Here is a 12719-nt window from a genome sequence, read left to right as displayed (position 1 = left end):
AGCAATTATTGTTTCTAACTTGAGCAACTCTGGTGAATGCACAGGCCATTATTGCCTATGTAGAACAATTTCCTTAAAGCAACCTTTCACTCAGGCAGATAAGACAATAATTTATTATAAGAAACGTCTTTAGCTACTTTATTTGTTTTTTTTTTTAATAATAAACATTGAAATATGTAATAGGTGTGTAAAGGAAAATATTCTGTTCTGTATATATTGTAAATTCTTGTTGGAAATTAACTAATTCATTAATTTATTGATTCACTAATGTATGTGTACTAATATTGTATAAACATGTATTTTAACAACAATCCTTTGGTAGTGTATTTTGACAAAGCTATAGTATTTGGTAGTTATAGTAATGAAAGGTATGCAGTTAATTGGGAAGAATTGTTTTGGATTGGTCTACAAAGAATACAATTTACTCAGTGGTATTTAATCTAATAGTTGTTATAAATAATCAAGTATACTGTAGCCTAGTAAATAGGTAAACGTGAGACCTATTTATTCGAGTTCTCGGAGAGTTTTGGCCTAGGATATTGCCTGTTTAATTAAGAAACATGACTGATATTATCTTCTGTAAGTAGGATGGTTAAAGTAAGGACTACACGTTCTGGGAATGATATAAAGTACCTACATACAGAAATTAAAATTTGCAGCCCCTCGAGTAATAGTCCGTACATTTATTAACCGTCTTGGATTAAAGCGAAGAATTTTAATTGCGGGTGCTTTAGATCTGATAATTCTAATATTGTCATGTGGTTTGAGTACATTGGCGCTATCTATTAAATAGTTGATAAGATAAGTAGTTGATAAATAGTTAACAGTTGTATTCGTGATAATCTTGTTTTTATTGCAATTTGTTTAGACGTGTCTAAGGTTTTCAATTTGTATAATGATGTAAATTGTATATTAAAAAAATGCAATCCAGTTTACTTTAATTTTGCGTTAAGGACAATTAATTAGTTTGTGATACAAACATTTTTTAATTTCCATAGTAGGCTACTGCAATGATTATTTTACACTATTACTTGCTCTTAAATTAATGCTTTCTAACTCCTGTTTGCGTTATAAAGAATATAACAAATTTCTCATTGAACACAGACCTCTTCTAAATCATAGTAGGTCTGTTACTAATGGTAGGATTCCAGTCAACGTACTGATGACGGGATAACAGCGTATCAATGTTTTTAAAACAGATACCGATTAAAACGTTAGCCGGTTAGGAGGGGGCTACTATTTATCTAAAGACTCGATGAGCGATGTTTTAGAAAAAATAGGTTAAGACAGATTATTTAATAGTGGTCGTCTCTCTTAAAAATATTTGGTCTTCTATATAGAGTAAACATGTAGCTTAATAATGATTCTCGGGGGATGTACTAGTACTTTATAATTAGTAAATATGTTTTTTAAAGTTTATAACAGAAGCACGATTGCCTGACCAAAAATAAACTTTCAAGTATAATATATCTGTTTTATTAAAATAATATAATACGTACCAGTTAAATTATATCCTAATTAAAAATATATAGTGATGTATTTCACCCGGCCTCTAAACTTTGCCAATTGAGAGTTCACTGTCAAAGATCGCCGAAAGTTTCCGTGACATCTGTCTTGTCGTACAGTTGAAACGTTTAGCAATGCGATGTAATAAAACACGTTTATATATCTTCCTTCGCAAATGTTTCAAGTTTTTAAGAGCTAGTTTGAAAACTATTTAATAATGTAGGTTATACAGTTGTTAATTATGTGGTTCAACGAGACTAATATCTATTAATTATTTATTAAATTAATATTTTTCACGCATCGAGAATCCTTAGGTAATTTGAGTCTTTTAGCAAAACCAACCACGTTGTCTTTTTTGATTTCGAAATTAGTTCACTAAAAATCGCTATATTACTGAATTAATGTGTAAAAATCACTTTAAAGTATTTACTTAATTTAAATTCAATGATTGTAGGAGCATATAACGTCCATCTTTCTACCAAACGTTATGGTTAGGCATTTATAAATTTTTTCAAGTGTTTATATTTTAATCAGTTTTGTAAACTAACAAGTTACTGGATTTTTTTTAAATTTTGTTTTAAAAACAACATGCAATGTTACATTTAAAACAATATTAAAATAATATTTATGACAGAGTTACATAGAAATTCACATCACATAGTGTAATTATTTGCAATTAATGTCCAAAACTGGAATTGAAAGATGAATTAGTACCTAATACTCGTATTAATTACGAAACTTAAATCAGTCTGTATTTCACTGTTTAAATTAGGTTCATACATAAATTCAAAACATCTGTTTAGTGCTGCATGCGCAATGGAAGGACGAAATCTATATATTCAAACTTATTTCTATTTTAGTAAAACTACATAATACGTAGTTTTACTAAAATTACTAAATATTATTTAAAGTACTAAGAAAATCCCAATTAGTGATTTGAATTGTTTAATATAATACAAATTATTAATAAAAACAATTGAAATATTCCAAACTAAGAGGTCTGCTATATATTTATTAAGTTCTCAACATATTATGTAGTTAGAACATTAGTACATAAAATTGAGATTCTTGATGGAAATTTAAAATTGCCAGCACCAGACTGAGTGTAATAGCTCTCAATGTCGACATCACAAGCACATAGACCTCGAGACTTGTGTCACCGTTCTCACGGAGCTTAGTCTTGTTACACTGAACCTATCTCATTCAGCACCCTCCTCTCTTTGTTTACATCACATCTTAATGCACGACTGAGAATGTTCTTGACTTGATGGGGTCTTAACCAACCCCGCCGCAAGGGTCTATGTTATAAAACTATAACGCTTACAAAAAAAGCAATCGAGAGATTCCTGTTATCTAATATACGAACGTTCAAACGCGCTGACACTTTAATTATACTAAGAAATAGCTTTCGACTTGTTAAGTCATAATTTGCAACTTGCAAAACTACATTTCTTTGGTTTGAAGGATAGTGCCATAAGCTAGTTCAAGTCTTACTTCAGCGAGAGGATTCAGTTGACAAGATTGGGTACAGAAGACTCCGTTCCTCTGGGAAAGCCTAAGGGTATCCCTCGAGCAAAGTGCCTTGAACCTTATGCACAGTTGATTCGGATGGTTTAGTTAGTCACTGCAACGTTCACATGTATGCAGACGACTGCCAGTTGCACATGTCTTATGAGTTGCTTTTTCATAGTTAGGTAACAGCAAACCTTAGCCGAGAATCCCAAGTGTCAGGGAACCACTTCAAGAAAAAAGCAGAATAAGAGAAACATTCTTAAATTGAAGAATACCGAGTGTTTTATAATACCATAACATTACAGATTATATAGAATATTATGGGATTAGTTTTAACTGTTATCCGTTGAAAGGTTTCAATATGTCATTAGTAACGAGTATAATAATTGTATGTCGTTAGCTACCATGCAAAATTAAATTCTATACATTTTTAATTATTGCTCATTGAAATATAGTGGTAGTTTTTAAAATACATGTTGATATACATCATCTTGTTCAATAAGGGAATTTACGAAACAACAAATTTATTATTCTTTGGAAATTATACATTTTCATGCTACTAAATCTTCATCCCTAATAATTGCAGCAAGACTGTTAGTGGTGTAATGCGTTTTAAATTATTGAAACATTTTACTTATGTAACATAAAAGCACTTTGAATGATTATAGATTTAAATTTAAATGACGCATTGTTCATCCAAGGATTTATTTCATAATGAAATCTACGAGATAAATTAATCCACAGTATTTCATCTTTCCGAAGTGTGTACAATACGAAAGAAAGATATCTGCTTCTTACAAGGACTGATATATTGTACAAATATTTTGACAAATTTTATGCCTGAAGTATTTTAATTAAAATATTTTCAAAAAAGGGCTACTTACGAAATATACGAGAAACATTTTGGACCATGTGAAATACTGATTTTGCGCCCTCCATTCAAATTTTATAACAATCAACGGAATAGACAGCAACTTAATCTAAAAATGTCTGGCAAGTTACATTCGTATAAGTTATAATCAGTTACCTGCGACTTCACACGCGGGTTTGGTATGTGTGTGACCACTTTTGGTTCCAGTGAGTTATATTTTTCGACAGAAAGAGTATATTTATAGACATTTTAATTTACCCTGGTCTTTGTATTTTTCGTGCCATAGTTAATTTTGCTTTCCTTACTTCTGTAAAAAGATAATGATAATATCCACCATTATCCACCATGTTGGTTTTTAACTATGGTGGATTTTACAACTTATAGATGAGTCTTTAAATGTATAGTAAAAGTTAGATAGTAACTTTTTCCTTGAAATTTGACACTTCACTGCACTCAGTACTGACAAAGCACCGCATAATTAATATTTGGTAACATTTACGGTTAAAAGTACATTTGTACCAATCATTTTAAATGCCTTATTTTTCTATTTTATTATTTTGTGTTCAACAGCGGTTGCAGAAAAGGGAAAATGTAAAATGTTGTTACTATCAAGCTAACTGTATGTTTTGATGACAATTCAAAATTAATTAAACATATGTTTGTGTTGTCATAAAGTTTTGTGTACTCAGAAAAGTGCATTACATTAACAGGCTCCTTCAATTACTAACATGTCTTTGCAGTAATAAAAGTTTAGAAGCTCCACACACGCACGCACACACGCACGCACGCACATAAACGCGCGCGCCCACGTGTTATTATCTTCTGGAAGTGTAATACATGTTTTTATGTTTCTATCTTATTTAAGCTTAACCGATCATGCAGACGCTGGTAAATGACTTCTGGTCATTATAATTCAAGAACTCTACCGTTCAATACCATACTATACTTGAGAAAATGGGGGTATTCTTGAGGAAACCTGACAGAGTATGAACCATAGTATATCCGTTTTTCTAGATAGCGTGCTGACAGACAAATAGAAGGATAATTTTATTAGGCCTATGAGTGATTGGTTTCACTAACGCTCAGCCCATAATCAATTAATAAATACTTCAACCCTAAAGGTTTTTTTAAATATTGAAGTACGTGATATTCTGGGAAATCTAATATATCTATTGCTATTTCGGTATATTGCATAAAACGAATGAGGAGGAGTTTTATGATAACAATTCCGAATGATATTAGGCAGTTCCGTTTTCTTTTATATTGATTTAGATCTCAATTCCGATCGTCCTCTTCGTAAAGCCGCATCGTTCCCAAGAGAACAGTTTATTGAGATATTTTCCCAAATTGGGTACAATTTCCAGATACAGAATGTGTATTCAAATGGAACGAAAATACAGTACAAAATATATTAATGTTTTAAGTGATATGTAAATTTTCTATAGAATTGCTAACGAATTCAACAGTTAGCTATTACCAATGGATAAATTTGATTAAATAGTCTATATTTATAACGTTATAAAAGTTGTGTTTTCAAAATTGTATTAGATTTCATTGCTAAACACATTGAAACCCATAAAAATAGTTTTAACCTATTTCTCAATGGAGTTTAGATTACATATGACCAAACACCAATATACACGCGTATACGGACATCTTTATGTAGTTTTCCCTTAATTTAATACAATATAAAGAAAAATTGATAGATAAAAAGTTCTACCATTGAACCTGAACTCAACCCAAACTCTCTCTCCTTTGCCTATCACTTATTGTATATTTATTAATGTATTGTATATTTATGGTACTATATTGTGGTTTTTGTTATATAAAAACACATCCAGACCCATCTTTATTGACTATAAAGCTAAACTATGAGGATCTATGAATAACAAAACAATCACTAAGGCATTCCACCCTTACAATGTAAATAACGTTATACCATGATACACAATTTTGACACCATGTGTAATTTCCTCTCGAGACTCGTATGGACAGGCAGATAGATGAACAGAAATGCATTTTTTCAGCAATTAAAGTGATAGGATTTGCTAACGCTCAGGCAATCAGGTTGAAATCAGTGGCACAAGAAATCAGCAACATGTATTTCTGAGATCAGCAACACGAAATTTCAAGATAATCAACACGAAGTTTCAAGATTAGCAATCTCATTTCTTCCTCAGGTTCATTAGGAGTACAGATTACACTAGTCAGAGTACTACATGAGGAAACAACATTCTTAATAAAACATTAAATCCTAAACATTATAATAACCCGAGAACATAAAACGTTAGATTTAGATAACTGAAAACTATGAAATGATTGTGTAGCCATTATTAGAGTAATAACGAAAATGACTTTTTTACGATATTTAACGTTTTAAGCTAATTCGTGTATCATCTTACGTGTTCTAAAAATTGAAGTAATGCTCAGCTATTCAAAGACAAAGACTGTTCAGTCTCGTCATAAACGTATAAGAGTACAAACATAATGTGGAGCGGAAATTAAAGTCTGTGAGCTTCTAAAATATTTATAACAAATGTTGCCTAAAAAATATTATAACACATTTTTGAAAATTTGTGTTTGTTATTAAGAGACAGAATTGGTGGCTGCAGTCTTTTATACCGCATGTGGTATATCCTTTGTTATCTTTGTGGCCTGTATATCTTCCACTGACTTACCTACAACAATTATATAGTTAGTATTTACTAATCTCAGTCTACAGTTACAATGCATGTAATCAGTAATAAACCAAAAAAGTAATCCTCTACCATCCAAATTTACGACTTCAAGTGAGACAGCTTACAACTTGAGAGAGCTGTAATACTGTCTAGACGCAGTCACTGTCATAGTACTGAATTGTAAATTTTAACTTTACGTCAAGGTTTGTTTGTGATATGTTGTAGCATAAAAACTTCCGTACATACTAGTCATAATTATTAAAATCTTAAGTACACGCAGCTTTTATACAAAAAATTCCTCTAATAACAGTCGATTTCTTTAATATAAATGTAATATTTTATTTGAATAATATATATCAGGCGTATTAATAGAACTTAGTATACTGCGATCTTTGGTTGACTCTGTGGCTGTAAAACTGAAAGAGTTGGAAAACTGAAACAATTGACAATGAATGAAGGTTTTTTATCTAAACTCAACAATGATCGCAATTACTAACATTGCATAGGAATGTTTCCTGAGGATTTACATCTTTTAAAATTGGATGTATAATCCTGTAAAATCATTAAAATTCAAATATGATCTAATTGGAAAAAGTAAGAGTACGCTAAATCACGTCTCTCGTAGCAGGCTTTGCTGAGCAATAAAGAATTTCAAGTCTTTAGCTACACATGTTAGAATGTCAAATATTAACATGTCCCATGCTTTTACCCAGTTTGTTTGAAAATTATTTTTTCTGTGCTCTCGCTGTTATCATAATTGTCCATAAGTTCAATGCAAACACTTTCGATACTGCTTAGCCAAATGCTATTGAGTTACATGCGCAATCATTGAACTCGATGTTGCTTATATAGATATTAAGCATCAAGCAAACTTGTAACTCTGTGGGTCAGGTTTTTCTCGAGATATTATGTAGTCAGAAACACAGAATAGAATTTATGTTTTTAAATATTTTAAGGATCTCTATATCATTTAATTATAATTGTTCTATGTCTCAAAAGGAATTATTTTCAAATAATAATACAAGTTTACAAATAATATACAATGGAATAGAGATATTACGAAAAGAGCTAAAGATATAACATAACTTAACAGTAATAAGGAATAAATAAGAAAGTGATGTGAGTCAAAAATCGAAACTTTATATTACGCATAATTTATTAAGACAAATATACATTTTCTCCTAAAATGCAAAGAAATCAGCAAACATAAACTAAGACAAAAACCATGCAATTTTGGTCTATCATTTACTACAATATCCCTCCCCCTCCATAACAATCTAATAACTAATTATTTGACGCACTGACCAAACATCTAATACTCTGAAAATGTTCGTACAATTATAATTTAGAGATGAACTAAATAGTTAAGCTGAAATATAAAGTGATAAAGGAGTTTTTTTCTTAATTAGAATTTTCATAATTAGAGAGTTTATTCGTCTAATTCCAATAACGCTTACAAGCTGACAAATCTCATAAGAGTATTTTTGAAATAGTTTAAATCAATAATTATGTTAGTACTTAAACATTAAATCCGAAGTACCTGCCATTTTAATAGCATCAATTCATATTAATATTTAAATTGTAAATAGAAAATGCTCGTAATATTTTATTTTTTCTCTTGGGCCCAAAATGACCAGAGATATAATATGCTTCTTTAATATAATTATTGTACGTATTTTACTTATTAATATCAAACATTTTAGCGAAATTATCTGTCAGAATAAACTATATATACAAAATAAATCGTATTGCATTAAAAACTCTAAAGAACTTAATGGTTTACGTTAAACCAAAATCAAAATCTAAGAAAGTAATAATTCAGTTTTGCAATCATTAACGGCTGTATTCTCTTGAAGAGATTGTTCCATTAAGCTATGTTACTTTAAGACAAAGGATCAATACTCCGTTTTGGTGTAAACAGCTTTTACTCATCACATGAAATCGATTCACTTTGATGTAATCGGTATACAACAGTGTTCAGTTTGGAAACTAATTTCAGCCTAAGTTTATAGCACTTGTACATGAATTCATATAAAATGTACAAGTATGTTTGTTTACAGTCAGAAACACCAAAAAAGGTAGTACGATTCATGACTTACTAAATAGAATGACGTATGTACTTCGTTTAAAGTTCGTTTTTAAAGATGAAAGGATTGTGAAGAAAACAGGATTTACCGGAAATTTTTCCATAGTTCAGTGTTAGAAAATCAGTAACATACGTTTCTACGTCCTTGAATGTTTCATGTTACAACGCTCTGTGATGATTAGTTTGTTTTAACCTAGATGGCAGACATTTGTTTGGTTAGTTATTTACTTGAGAAACAGATTGCAGGTCTCAAAACGTACCGATTTTGAGTTTTTATCTCACATGTCCGGTAAGAATTCTTTTTCCTCCAAAACTGTACCTACTTAAACTCGTAAAAATGTCTGTGCACTTGTAAATAGCAAAAGTTTAACCAGCAAAGACGCTTAAAAGTGGATAGATATTGCCTATTAACATAGAAATAAAATAAAAGTTTCCCGAATACAGCTCCTCGAGAACCGAGAACTATTTAACTTATATTCCATAAGAACAATGTTGAATCTTAAAAGTGTTACGTTTACATGTAACCCTATGTCACTTAAATTGACTTACAGAAATGGGGAGTGGCTGTTTTTAAATACGTGTTACAGAAATAAAACTTGAACCTCTTTATTCCTTATCATAATATAATTATTCACAAAGTGTAAAATTTACAACCCTTACTACAGCTTCCATTTAATTCCGTTCAATTTAATCGAATGAATGAGATGAAAGTAATACAATTTAAACAGCAATATTTTAAATAAACATTTGAAAACTCATACATTAATTTATAATATATCTATGAATTGAATAAATTAAATATTATTAAGTGAAGTTCTTTTTAAAACCTTACTATTGAAGTATTCATAGGCAGCGAGGCAGTAATGACCCGTATTCAACTCCATTAACGGATCTCTAAAGAGCCGAGTTTACATCTTTGAAAAGCAATGCTCCGTATAATATGGTGTAACTGTGTGCTTTGGTTTTCATATATTCTGTAATGGGAATAGCACTATCTCGCTTTTGTATCCCAAAGACTTGTATAGTGAATACTTATTCTGCTTTATAAGTACTTTATATTTATCAGTAAAAATATATGGTTCTTGATGTAGTCTCTAATAAATCAACTTAGAAATTATCCAATACAATTCTAAGTAATTAGTTTGTTTAATACTTTAATACTTGTTTAATACTTCCTCAAATCAAAAAAAGTAATTAAAGGATGTATTATTTTATCAGGCGAAGTCAGGCTAAGAAGCCCTATGTAACACTTAACCGGGGACCAACGCCTTAATGGCGATTCATGAACCATCGCAACCGCTGGGCAGGCGAGCTGCTTGCAAGGAAAAGTCACTCAGCGGTCATCCATCCAAGCAGCAGCTACGCCTGACATTGCTTGATTCGATTATCTTGCAATAATTGCTGCACTGCGTCAAATAGTAATTTAAAATAATGATTTACATGGGGAAGGGGATAGTATTGTGATGGTCTGGAAGGTTTATTTAGAATGTTCTGTGAATACATATATTTTCATGTATTGGCTGAGATGAAATTGTTCTATGAAGGTTCATGTCCAATCATGGTTTAGCGTTATTGAAGCCTATCACTTAGTACTCTGGCGCAATTTCTATTTCGTTTCTGAGGAAGTAAATATTTATCATCCGTATAATCCTCTCTGAAGGACATATCTCAAATTTAATTATCCATAGACTTGAAATTGTTCAAGCAACCTCAGTGAAGTGGGGCGACACGTGGTTTAAAGCACTTTTTGTATTAGATTTCGGCGTTATACAAAAACTTGATGCATTACAATCAAGTAAATTGTTGTTGATATAATGATAATGATATATTAATATAATGTTAACACTCCAGTCGTAACGTAACAAGTTTCGCTGCGTTCAAGGCATTGATGGTTTTCCAGGCGGAATTTCGGTTGGATACGATTAATCCCGTAGTCTAAAAAACTGTTGCAGCCTAACATTTATCAGGTTATCACTGTGTTATTTACACCAACTTGACCAAATGAGAGACATCCACCACTATCAACATCCATCTTTTAAAAGGTTCACGCAGCATTCGATTACAATATAGCTGACAGTAAAATATCCTGTGAACAGATAGACAGCATAAAAATGGTCCACCGTCAAAATTTCCGCCGTTATCAATTACGAAATCTGTTAGATATTAACTGTGAATTCATACCATTTTTAAGAGTGGTTATATTGGTTGTTGGATGAAATCCTATTCCGTTCACCACAGGGCAGTATCAAACCTAGAAATTACTTGTCTCCAACAGAGACTTCATTGACTCATTTACTCGGATATTGAGATGTCTCAACCATCTCTGAGCTGGCATCAGAAATAATAATATAGAGACAGGATGACGCTTTCTTCCAGCATACTTAGATATGGACCATCCAATAGTATATGATTACAAATATTTTTATACTGTGTATTTGTTGTACGACAAAATACTGAATTTAATAATAATAAATGCAATTTCACAACATATTTTTGTAATGCAATCCTTATGTATGCTTTTTGTTGCCATAATACTCGAATTTACGTACCCAATCATGAATAGATGAATTTATTTCCCATATATAAATTCCACAAAACAATCATTTGAACCATTGACAGAAAAAAAACTGGCCAATTTTACAAGTAGTTTGGCCAATTACAAACATATATAAATTACAATTCCTTAATTAGCAACCAGTCTATGATTAATTAACTGATTAGTTAACCAATCTAAACTAAACTATCCAAAATAAACTAATTAGAGTCTAGCATTATGTTTATTACAAGTTGTATGCCCGCTGTAGCGTCTGTGGGCAGAGATATTCATTTTAAACATGCTTAAAAACCACTACTCTAGCACGTTAGTGAAACACCTTACATCCTTCTGATCATAAAGCCAAGCGACTGTCCGTTTACAAAAATACTTTATATTGATTGGTTTTAATGATCAGTAATGATTATTATAATATTGGCTTTGTAACAACGGCTACACTCAACATTATGCAAGTAAAGTTTTATTAATTATTTTGAAACATCAAAATGAAATATAAATTAGTTGTATTTTAGCTAATAAAGTGAAATTTTAGTACATATTATATGAACACGAACGAAACCTTTCTCGAATTTTATGTGTTAACGCAAGCACATTATTGGTTCTTTTGTTTATAGATAATGTAATTTAAATTACAGAAAGGATTGCCAAGAGATTACAAGCAAATTATATTATTTGGGAGGACTAAACATATAAAAGTGAAATATCCTTCGTGATTTTCTAGAAAAAATATCAAGATTAAATATTTAAATGAAATAATAGCTGACTCGCGAATACTAAATGTAGAAATATATTCCTTTTTGATGATGATTGTTTTGGAGTATGAATCGTTTGGCTATAAACATATTAATAAGATTTATATTTTTTGAAATGGTGAAGGGTCATGTATGTCTTTACAGTATAGTTTCTGTAAGTGAATTAATAGACGTTTTGAAATGAGATTGCATTTTCAAATACCTTTTAAATCTCATGTAAGTTTATTAGTGAATATAAACATTAAATATTGCGCTAATGAGGATTGTAGTGTGTAGTTAGTTTTTTGAATTATGAGTATTTCAATACGATTTAATTATAATAAAATATTAATTTAATATTAGGCATATTATGGAAAACGTATAATTTTATTCATATTTAGTCACATATAGTTATTTATTGCTCTTATAAAATTATAATACGGGATACTACTTTAGTATCGTATGGAACATGAAATTTACCTTGATTGTTTATTTAAATATTTGATACATGCATGATTTTATAGAAATAAAGCACTGTATATATGTTAAAATACAGATGTGTTTCTTTTTTAATTTAATACACGAAGACATATTTAAAAAAGGCGTTCTCTCATACACAACATACTCCAGGAAATAATTATGATAAAAAGGAACTTTCATTAACTGTTTATTATTGATTAAAATGTAAAATATGCGCTTGCCTTACTTTCGAATTTATCTCAGAAAATATTTTTATAGTGCAAATATTTTGAATATTGTTTATTGCTGCAGTTTTAACTAT

Source organism: Homalodisca vitripennis, chromosome 6, assembly GCF_021130785.1.
Source record: "Homalodisca vitripennis isolate AUS2020 chromosome 6, UT_GWSS_2.1, whole genome shotgun sequence".
In the NCBI taxonomy this organism is placed as follows: Eukaryota; Metazoa; Arthropoda; class Insecta; order Hemiptera; family Cicadellidae; genus Homalodisca; species Homalodisca vitripennis.
Note: the sequence above shows the minus strand (reverse complement) of the source record.